This window comes from Periplaneta americana, chromosome 4 (assembly GCF_040183065.1).
Source record: "Periplaneta americana isolate PAMFEO1 chromosome 4, P.americana_PAMFEO1_priV1, whole genome shotgun sequence".
NCBI lineage: Eukaryota > Metazoa > Arthropoda > Insecta > Blattodea > Blattidae > Periplaneta > Periplaneta americana.
This window is the reverse complement of record NC_091120.1, coordinates 125,852,535-125,863,348: the sequence shown is the minus strand read 5'-3', so window position 1 is coordinate 125,863,348 and position 10,814 is coordinate 125,852,535. Positions and strand designations below refer to the sequence as shown.

The window sequence follows — 10,814 nt, the reverse complement described above, 5'->3', positions numbered from 1 at the left end:
ATGAAACTATAAAGTAATTACGTAATTAAAATAGGACATTTGGTCCAGGGAACATCCGTGTTTGATAGAAGGATAAATCGGTACTTGATTGAATTTGTATTTAAATAATTAAAACACGATCATTTTGGTCCAGAGAGCACTCATTTGGTGCAAGGATAATTCTTTTAACATGTTTCTTAATTGCTATTATATGCAAATAACTAAAATAGGATCATTTGGTTTAGGGAACATTCGTTTTTGGTGCAAGGATAATTCGTTTCACATTTTTTAAAATTAGTCTTGGATGCATCTTTAATAAATAACTCCAAACTATTGTCAATATAGCGTGGATTGTGTAACAAGATCATCTTTAGAACAGAACAGTGGGTTATTTTACGACGCTGTATCAATATCTCAGGTTATTTAGAGTCTGAATAAAATGAAGATGATAATGCCGGTGAAATGAGTCCGGGGTCCAGCACCGACAGTTACCCACATTTGCTTATCTAGGGTTGAGAGAAATCCCCAGAAAAAACCTCAACCAGGTAACTAGCGCCGATCGGGATTCGAACATGTGTTGGCCTTACTGCGCATCTTTTTTTCCGTTTAAGTTTATTTATGCACGCATTAACATCTGTAGTCATGTCGCGTATTTAGAATGTGTGGATATATCAGTAGACCGTTTTTACTCTTATTGAATTCCTGTTTATATTGTGTGTTGTAGATGGCTTGTGTTCATGTAACTGATTATAGATTTTGATTAATGATTTTGGTGTTTCTGATTCAGGCGGTGATGAATCATAACAGATAAATTTTCAATCCGGCATTTGCCTTTGTGACTAAGGGAAACCATGAAAAACCCCAGACAGATTGGTCGGCCGCGGGGTTTAAACCCGGCACCTCCCGAATGCGAGGCTCAAACGCTATCGCCTGTGCCAATTCGCTCGGTTGTGCATCATTGTTTATGTAAATAAAAAAATTAATGTGGTACATAAATAATATTAAAAAGAAAACACAGGAAACGAATATGGGTAAATTATGAGCGCAGGAACGCCATTTCGTGACACTTTGTAAAATGACTCGTCTGCTGCAGTGAACTCAACGGTAAAATACTAATTTTTACTTCATATGTGCTGTATTTTTAGTCCAGGGAAAATACTCATCTTTACGTCAAACTCGTAAAAATACTATTATATTCTGTGGTTAAAAAGAAATTGAAATGTATACAATTGGAGTATAGTGAGTGGACCAAACATTCTCTATATATATTAATATTTATAAACATTATTTTATGTATTCCCATCACAGAATATAATTATTATTACATTCGTATAACTATAGTGTTAAATGAATATATTTCGATTGTTCTGCAATGCCACCTTAAATTGACGCAGTTCCAATATGAAAAAAATGTTTCTGTAAAGCCCCCTCCAGAACAAAATTCTGGTGATGTACTGTGTAGATAATTATGAAAAGAAAATGAGCATGGAACTGAATTTGAATAACTTAAAAAGTGTAATTATTTATTTAGTTGTTTTGTATATTAAATTTGTGCATCTTTGTTTATATAATATACAGTTGGCTGCCTTCATTTTTAAATATACTTTTATTGTGCCATGTTTTGTGTATTTTCATGTATAATTCCAATGAAATAAATAGGTTTGAAGTCTTGATCATATGTGCCTAAAATGCGTAGTTTTACTAAAATAGAGCCTAATTTATTAAATTTTGAACTGCAATTTTAAGAGCCTAAAAATTCGATGTCTGTACATACCATAGAATTTACGTAGGCATGGCAAACAAGTTATAAAAACATGGCCCGGGGGGGGGGGATCGAACCCACGACCTTGGCGTTATTAGCACCACGCTCTAACCAACTGAGCTAACGGGCCGATATAAGTTTTGTTTCCACTGCAGCGTATTGTATGTGAAGACAACGCAATCCATGAGCATACTGTAGTTTAGTGTGCGCGTGCGTAGATATCAGTGCGATCAATCAAAAGAATGCACTTAATGCAAAGATTGCAACAAGAATTCCATGTAATTTGTAACTTCTAACAAGCTGTTTATGGATAGTTTCGCTTCATTATGCCGATCGATAACCTCCAGTGTAAACTACGTATTGCGATTTCAGCAAGTTGAAGCTGCTTCTGCATATATCATCAATTCTATTCTCTTTTAAGATGTAGGCTTCTTATTGTTGTTACTTTATTATTGGAAGGAATCTGTATTACTTGGAAAATAAGAATTGTGTTTTTATATTGTTTTAGAATTGTCAAGATATTATTATTATTGTTATTATTATTATTATTATTATTATTATTATTATTATTATTATTATTATTACTATTATTATTATTATTATTATTATTATTGTTGTTGTTTCTATAGTTTGAAACTGACGATTGCGGGACGCAGCGGTTTAGGATAAGCTTTTTAACAGTATATAACATCGAATAGGTTCGACCTCTGCATAGGTAGTATGAATATTTTTCCGCTCTCAAAATGATGTTCTGGTTTGATCAGTCCGTACAGAAGCCACGTGACAGCAGTGGACGGTAGTCCCATCATCTACTAATAGTGCTCTATCTCGAAAATATATATTTCTGATTTTTAAAGAATGACTTTATTGTACTGGGGATTAATCTATTTTATGCAGATATGTTATACAGTATTAAACATTAGGGGGGTCAGTGTTTTTATAACGGGTACATTTCATCAAGGACGGTTATATTGTATTGGAGATTAATCTGTTTTATGCAGGTGTCACTTTTGTAGTAAAAATATATGGGTTAATGTTTTCATTTACAGGTATAGCACGCTGTGGATGAAGTTCGCTGGAAATTCTCTTTCCGTAAACATCTTATAACTGAACCGAAGCGGCAACCATGCATTGACCTTGAAGTGCATATTCAATTGATGCAGACTATAGTGCTTACTGATTCTAGTGTTACGCTGCAAAAAGAAAAGCCGAAATATGGACTTAACAGTAAACAGTGAAGACGCGTAATTCTGTGTATATGATATTTTAACACGCTATGTCTAAAATGCACACTATGTTCGAGGGTCATCAGCGAGTGCAAGGCAAGGGCAGAGTGTTTTCATTATGATAATTCGTTTGTCTTGTATTAGTGGTGTTTACTGTCCATGGCTGACTCGTTACGAAAGCTTATTCTGCTGTTTGTTGCCCTCGTCTTCCGAAATGGCAAGGGTCAGGGCAGATAATATAGTATGTGCTAATGTTGTTTTTTAAGTTCAGTGCTCTTGCACTAGCGTTATTATATTTATTACAGAATGATTTTTTCTAGTGAGTCAGCGTTTTAAACGTTTTACTTATCAGTTTTTTCCACATAGTTGTCCAAATTAAATTTATAACCACAATTTTTGTTATCCTTCCTCATAAATATGCATGTTTTGTTAGTGCTTTCACTCTACTTTCACTTCGTCACTACACGAAGATTAGGGATATAAAGATTATGCAAAAAAAAAAAAAAAAATCTGGGAATTCCGCTCGGGCGCTGGTTCGATCCCCGCTTGGGCTCATTACCTGGTTGGATTTTTTCGAGGTTTTTCCCCAATCGTAAGGCCAATGTTAGGTAATCTATGGCGAATCCTCGGCCTTATCTCGCCAAATATCATCTCGCTATCACCACTCCCATCTACGCTAAATAACCTAGTAGTTGGTTCAGCGTCGTTATATAACCAAATAAAAAAACCAATTACACTACAATGGATACCAAGGCTCTGTCAGGTGTTTGGCAATGAGCAAGCAGATATCCTAGCTAAGAAAGGTACACTCTTAGACAAAAAAAAAAGACCGGACTCTTGAAGCGTAAATTTGTAAAAAAAAAAATGACCGGACTCTTGAAGCGTAAATTTGTCTAAGTTCCATTCGGCTGTGCGCCTGATACACAAGACTAAAATCAGAGTAGCAAGGACGAAACCAACGAGATCCAAGAACATACTCTTATACCGGCAAACAACGGTTTGAACGCTGTGTGTGTCTGTCATAGCTCCGTGGTAAAACTCTGACTTCACACGCAGAACGCAGAAAACCCGACTTCGTATCCGCCTTCTTATAAGTATATATATATATTTGTTTCGTTTTATTTTTTTCTCTAGCTGGAAACGAATGATACATTTATTAACGTGCACAGGAGTTTGGATTAGTTGAAAAATTAAACAAAAACGTTCAGTAATATCGGAGACTTCTTCATAATTACCCTTGAATTAAAACAGATGCTCAGTTCTTGGATCTTCTCCCTTCTCCATAAGGAGTATTGTTCAGTTACTAAAATTAGTAGTAGTAGTAGTAGTAGTAGTAGTAGTAGTAGTAGTAGTAGTAGTAGTAGTAGTGGTAGTAGTAGTAGTAATAATAATGTGACAGCGACGTGAGATTCGAACTCACGACCAGCGTCCCGCAAGAAAGCAGATCGCGCGGGCTTCACAGAGCACTAAGGAACGGCGCGCGGCGGAGAAAGGGGAAAGGGCCCACGCGACGAGGGGAGATCGCGCGCGCAGCTGCTTACGGAGGGAAGGGGGAACGGACCTTCCCGACTCTTCGAGAAGTCCGTCGAAGTGGAGATATCCAGATAATTCTCTGCACAGCTGTAGAAATTTCTCGCAACTATGATTTCGCTATAAAAGAAGAAACGCCAGCGAACTCGAGTAGTTTTTCAGTTGATTAGTCATTCATGATTAGTTCAGTGAGTAAGCCAGTGAACAGAGCAAGCTAGCCAGTCTTGTGTACCGGAGTTCGACTTGAGTGTGCGTCCGCAACTGTGCCAGCATCCGAAGGCCTGAGTTCGAGTGCAGTGGACCGCAGTTGGAGGGACCTGAGTTCGAGTGCAGTGGACCGCAGTTGAAAGGACCTGAGTTCGAGTACAGTGGACTGTCTCTGAAGGTCTGTGGTTCGAGATACTGTGAACTCGAGTGACTGAGCTAGAAGAACTGTGAACTGAGAACTGATAGTTCTGATTTGTAAATAGTGCTTTGTAAATATTAGTTAAGATTAACAGTTCATTGTTGTTCGTACTAGTCCAAGTAAATTGTCATTGTCGTCGGTGGAGTGCTATAACGAATACTGTGTTGAGTGAAAATCCAATTGTTGACGAGAGCGTTTAAGGCGAATTATAGAAAGGAATTATTGTTGGAAGAATAAAATCCTATTGTTGAGTGGAAATAAATTTACATTGGTGTCAGAAGTGGGATATTATCGACAATGGAGAACCTACAGCAGATCCTGCAAGCCATCGCGGAAATGAAAGCAGAAATGAAAGACGAAATGAACAAGCACATCAGTGAGTTGAAGAACGATATAAGTGAAGTGAAAACGGAGATGAAAAGTGACATAAGTGAAGTGAAAGGCGACATAAGTGAAGTGAATCGGAGATGAAAAGTGACATAAGCGAAGTGAAAGGCGACGTCACTACGCAAATTGAAAGCGTTTCGGCCCACGTAGATGGAATTGTCGCCATCGTGAAAGACGAACTTAAGGCCGATTTGGATAAACTAAACCAGAATTTTACAACTATAAACGAGACAGTAGCCGAGTTGAGACAGGATGTAGACCATTTTGACGGCAAAATTCGCGCTCTCGAACGTCGTCAAGAGGAAACGAGTGTGCTGATGGACCGACATGCTGAAGAAAACAAGCACATCCTCGCGTTGGTGGATCGCCAGGCTAGAGAACAGAAACAGATAGTTGCCGAGGAGGTTCGACGGGCCATGCAAGAAGCGGCCACAGAGTTGAGGACTCCATATAGTGGCCCTGCGGAACCATCGCCTTCAGCCAGACATTACAACGTCAAGACGCCGAAGTTCGACGGTACGACGTCTTGGGCGATATTCCGTCGCCAGTTCGAGGCCATCGCAGAGCACAATGGGTGGACGCCAGCAGAGAAAACTACTCAGCTGCTGGCCGCGCTTCAGGGACAGGCGTCGGAGATTCTTCACAGCGTTCCAGAAGATGGGACAGCCGCTGAGATAATGGCGGCCCTGGAGGGACGTTATGGTGACCATCAACTTGCGGCAGCATTTAGGACCCAACTAAAAACGAGGGTTCAACAGTCAGGCGAGTCCCTACAAGAATTTGCGATGGCGGTGGAACAACTAGCCCATAAGGCCCTCAGGCCTATCTAATGATTTCATTGCTGGAGAGGCGGCCTACACCTTCGGCAGCGGAGTTCGAGACCCGGAAATCAGACAACAGCTACTCCTGGCAGAGCATCGTACCATCAACGCAGCTCTGGCGGCGGCCCTCAGGAAGGAGGCAGCAAAGTTGACGGCGAATGTCTCGACGTCGCACCGGATTAGGAGTGTCGCGGCGGCCGACGTCGAGGAGCGTCAACCGAAATCACCTGAGCGACGAAGACGAGGAGTGCCCACCTGCTGGTCCTGCGGCGAACCTGGACACACGAGGAGGGACTGTGACCGATCTGGTCACAAACAGGAAAACTAAAAGGGTAATAGCTCCATGGTAACAGCCTTGCTTCTTGTGTAGGCGGTTCAACGTCGTGTATCCCGTAAGGACGTCAGATGTTTATTATTTCTATATTGATGTGTAATTCATTTAGAGACATCTAGAACTTCTGAAAGCAAACATAGTTCTGCGCACATGTAACTGCGCTTATTAAAAGTGAAACAACCATTCTCTCTTGTAATTATTAGGGGTAACATGGCTGACAGAATACATAGGCCAGATACGTGAAGACAAGCTCTTCTCTCTTGTGAGGGAGGCCTGATTTTCTGCTACTGTGGCAGGTAGGCGACTAGGAATGCACGATTTCACAGCTAGAAGATGAGCGAGATTATCCAGAGAAGAAATTGAACATCGTCAGCCAGGTTCCGGTAGAAGACGTGTTTCAACTCGTGCACAGGACGCTGCTTTAGTTGCAGAAGTAGAAGCGAACTCACTTCTTCAATTAAAGTAAATGCCCGTTTCCCTGGATCTTCTCGCACTGTCATAAGGCGTCTGCGGGACGTAGGACGTTATCCAAGAGTGGCAGCAATGAAAGGGTGCATCACTGATCACCACAGATTATTCCGCCTTGCATTTGCAGAGGATAATGTTAATTTCGATTGGAATAAGGTAATATTTTTAGACGAAGTTACTTTTTCCTCTGACAATTACGGGCGGCAAATAGGCTAGTCTACCGTTCACGAGGATCCCGATACAATCCTACGCATGTGGCAACTCGCTTTCGCAGTGGCCTTGTATCTGTTCCATGTTGGGGCTGGATGTCCAGTGACGGCCTGGGTGTTCTATGGCGGCTCGACGGAAATTTTAATGCCCATGTCTTATTGGAAAACGTTATGCTTCCCTCTGTACGGATGATATATCCTGATGATGATGAGATCATATTTCAACAGGATAATCATCGTGTTCACACATGTGGCGAGGTCATGAGATGGTTTTCAGAGAGGCCATATATCAGACTGATAGAATGGCCTCCCTGTTCACCAGATCTGATTGTCCTAGAAAATATGTGGTCGGATGTGAAGAAAACTGTGAACGCGATGATAATACAATGCCACGTCGGCCGTCCACAAAAGATGCACTCTGGAATATTATCGAGGACGCTTGGGATCGTGTATCTTCACGTCGACAGTACCTGAGACGCTTGATCGCATCCATACCCCGTAGGATGCAGGCGGTTATAGATGCGGAGGGATTACATACCCGGTGTTGAATTTTTTGTCTATTTTGATTTTTGTTTATTGGTCTTCGAGATGTATTTCTTTATTTTGTTGAATACACAGAAAAGGATTATGTTTGTTTATTTCTATCCAAGAAGGATTTCTTTTACTTAAGGTTTATTTTTGTTTATTTCTATCCGAGAAGATTTCGTTTAGCCTCTTTAAATACAAGATACAAGGGAAGGGATTGCTATTATGTATCTAACTTGCCCTTTGTAAATATTTAACTTTTTGTTAAATATTTCACAATACTGGTTATTATCAGTATACAAAAAGTAAAAAATGCGAATGAAAAAAATAAAGTATAGACTGAGATTCGAACTCGAAACTTTTCCAATACAATACCACAATGCTACCGACTGCGCTATGCGAGAGAAATGACGAATCTTCTCTTTAAGAAACATATTATATAAAGTGGTGACAGTGGATTGTTGGAAACATTTACAACAGAAGAAATTCGTCCGCGTGTGTATCATGCTCTGACGAAATCACCCGAAGTCTTCCGAATCGGACATGGAATCTGGAGCCCGGTCTTTTTTTTTTTTTTTAAAGAGTGTACTACAAGACTTCAAACGCAGATGTAAGATACTTCATACACCACTGCCAAACGATACATAAAGAAAATTTTCAGTAACTATCATAGTAAAGAACTTAAACCCAGAACATCGCACAAACAGTGGAACACCTTAATTCAAGATCTACCACAATGGTCCACAAGGACTGTAGTAGCGCTCTTTCGTCTACATACAGGACATACACCTTTATCGAATTGGAATCGCAGAAACACCTTATTGCTCCCTGTGTAAATAACAAGAAGAAATGAACCGACATCACCTTAAAATCTGCCCTGTTTTATGACTTCTTGCATTGCCTTTTCATTCCACTGTTTTCTAAGTTTATTGACACACTAATGTTGTAAGTCAATTCATAACCTTAAAACATTTCATAATTTAAACGAAATCAATTAAATATAAAGTTGCTATAAACGTAAATTGAAGGGTTCAGAACCATAGTGGACCAAGCGACATTTACTAAAACCGTAGAAAACAAGGGTTAAAATGAAGTTATTACCATAATTCAATGGAAACATATAGCAAATAATATAAAGTATAGGCCTACACGTTAAAACTAAATGATATATCAATCTTGATTAAACTATGGTATTCACTTAACTTCAGCCCTTGCTTTCTCCGTTTTTAATAAATGGCGCTTGACCCACTATGGCTCTGAACGCTTCAATTATTTCTCTTTAAGAATATACAGAGTGAGTCGTAATTGTGTACTATAAAGGAGTGCAGCGTATTCTATACTAAAAATTAAACATTTTTTTTCATATAAACTTATGGTCGTGCTCGCTTTATTATGGAGATAATGATTGGAACAATTAGAAAACAGCTACTTTTCTGAGAGTGTTATATAATGACATGCTTACAGTATTTACATTGAAAATTCACAGAAGATGCTCATTCACTTCACAATGTAATTTCCGCCATCCTCCGCCATGAATGTCTTGCTCTTTGAACAATGCCCCGAATTGTATTTCCTCCAGCCACAATTACATTCAACAGATGCTGTCTCGTGACGTGTCGTTGAGAGTAAACTAGTCTCTTCATGTGACCCCACAACCAGAAGTCGCAGAGACTGAGTTTTAGGCGATCGCGTCGGCCACTCCATCTGCCTGGATACCCTTCATTCAAATGACGTTTCACTGCACGACGGTAATGCGCAGGTGCTTCATCTTGAAGTAGCCAAGTGTTCAACTGTGTTGACAATGATACCGTTTGTTGTGGTAGCTCAGTGTGCAGAAAGCGCAAATACTCAGCACCTGTTGACTTATTGTAGCGTTTCTCTCTCTTCAATTGCAATAACAATAATAATATTGTACTTACTGCGTACTATAGAGTGTCGTCTGAGCGATTGATGCATGAATGGCTTCGACATAACGCCAACTCGCGCGTCCCACAGTGATGCCGTATCTGAATAACAAAGCCGCCAAGGCTATATATATATGACCAAAATCTGTTTATATTGGAATGTAGAATGCTCTACAATACTTTACGACTCACCCTGTATATTAATTTTTCTAACATTTCTGCACACCTAATGAAAATTGTAGACATGTTTATATGAAAGTTTTTACTCAGAATAGCCCATACTATCACCTACTAAAATACTTATTATTCCACCTCAATAATTCATTATGTGTACATTTAAGTCTGTGTAAAATTCTGCGTGTTCTAGACGTAACCTCGCTCCATGCATTTGTCTATCGTATAAATTTGAAATAGCCTACTGTAATAGTTTGGAAAAGAAAAGCCAAACGCTAACAAGGAAAATGTGCATTCGATATAAGGTGGAACTTGCATATTAGTAAAACATATTTCTAATTATTTTGTTTAAATATTTCCAAATTACATAAAAACTTACTCCCAACGTGGGGCTCGAACCCACGACCCTGAGATTAAGAGTCTCATGCTCTACCGACTGAGCTAGCCGGGTGATGTGAAATTGTACTAGCTGATAGCGGTAGTCTATAGAAGTGTCCTGTGTATGCATGTGTCTATTTGCGTGTGTGCGTACGACAATTTGTATTTAAAAGAATTTAAGGGTTCTTATTATATCATTGAAATTTTGGAATTAATTTCGTCATTGAGAACAATAAATACGTGTATAATTCCAAAACCCGACATTTGCTTTCTAAGTGATTTAGAGGGGGGGGGGACTATTTGTAGTATTTCCAGTGTTGAAATATGCAGGAAATTTTTATAATTGTCTTTAATGGTAAAGCTAAGGATAAAATTACATATTTGAACTAAAAATATGTATTATTGTAAGAGGTATTGGATTATTAAATTTGGACGTGTAGGATTTTGGAAATTCTAATAACATTACTTTCCATAAATAATCCACATTTTATACTGAAAAGTTAGTAATTGTATTGATTCTATGGAATATAATAAACAATACTCATTTATTTAGGTATATCATCAATAGAGCCCAGATTTCCATACACTATCAAATCTTAAAACATGCATGCATTCAAGCACTATCACATGGACATGATCCCATCGGGAATAGAACCCTCGACCTTCCGACTTTGCAGGATTACACCTTAGCGCCCGAAAATACAAAAGTAC

General features: G+C 39.2%; 2 non-coding genes across 2 annotated transcripts; both read right to left on the bottom strand.

Annotated features, from left to right (window-relative positions):
• Window positions 1–1,794: 1,794 nt before the first annotated feature.
• On the bottom strand, window positions 1,795–1,871 carry TRNAI-AAU (transfer RNA isoleucine (anticodon AAU)). The gene has a single exon. It is a non-coding gene; the product is annotated as a tRNA-Ile (tRNA).
• Window positions 1,872–10,103: 8,232 nt separating this feature from the next.
• TRNAK-CUU (transfer RNA lysine (anticodon CUU)) lies at window positions 10,104–10,176 on the bottom strand. The gene has a single exon. It is a non-coding gene; the product is annotated as a tRNA-Lys (tRNA).
• Window positions 10,177–10,814: the final 638 nt, after the last annotated feature.